The following is a 439-nucleotide window of genomic DNA, read 5'->3' as shown; positions in this document are numbered from 1 at the left end:
CCGCGCTGTCCGCGGAGGGTAACCAGAAAAGCGGAGCCTCGGGGTCGAAGTCATAAAGTTACTAATCCCGAGCAGGGGGAGTGAGCGTGCCTCGGGCCGCCCGGGGCGGTCATTTGAGCGTGTTTACTTAAGGACTTTGCAAGCGGAGCGCGCGCGAAACAGTCGGATTTCCAGCGAGGCAGCAAATCCGGGAACCTGCGGGGCTGGGGGCTGGGAGGGCGCAGAGCGACAGCACAAGCCAGAAATCGGAGCGCGGCCCCGAGGCCCAGGCCAGCCGGTGCTGGGGGAGGAGAAGTCACTTCCCATCCCAGCTCGACCCATCTTCTTTGCCTGCGCTCGGTCAATAAAAATGGTGTGAACGGGCCGCGGTCGCTGTGCGTCTGAGAGGAAGTGGAGGCCAGAGGTGCCGAGGCCGGCGCCGGGCCCCGCACCAGCTGGG

Source organism: Myotis brandtii, unplaced genomic scaffold (assembly GCF_000412655.1).
Source record: "Myotis brandtii unplaced genomic scaffold, ASM41265v1 scaffold9, whole genome shotgun sequence".
Classification (NCBI taxonomy): Eukaryota; Metazoa; Chordata; class Mammalia; order Chiroptera; family Vespertilionidae; genus Myotis; species Myotis brandtii.
Note: the sequence above shows the minus strand (reverse complement) of the source record.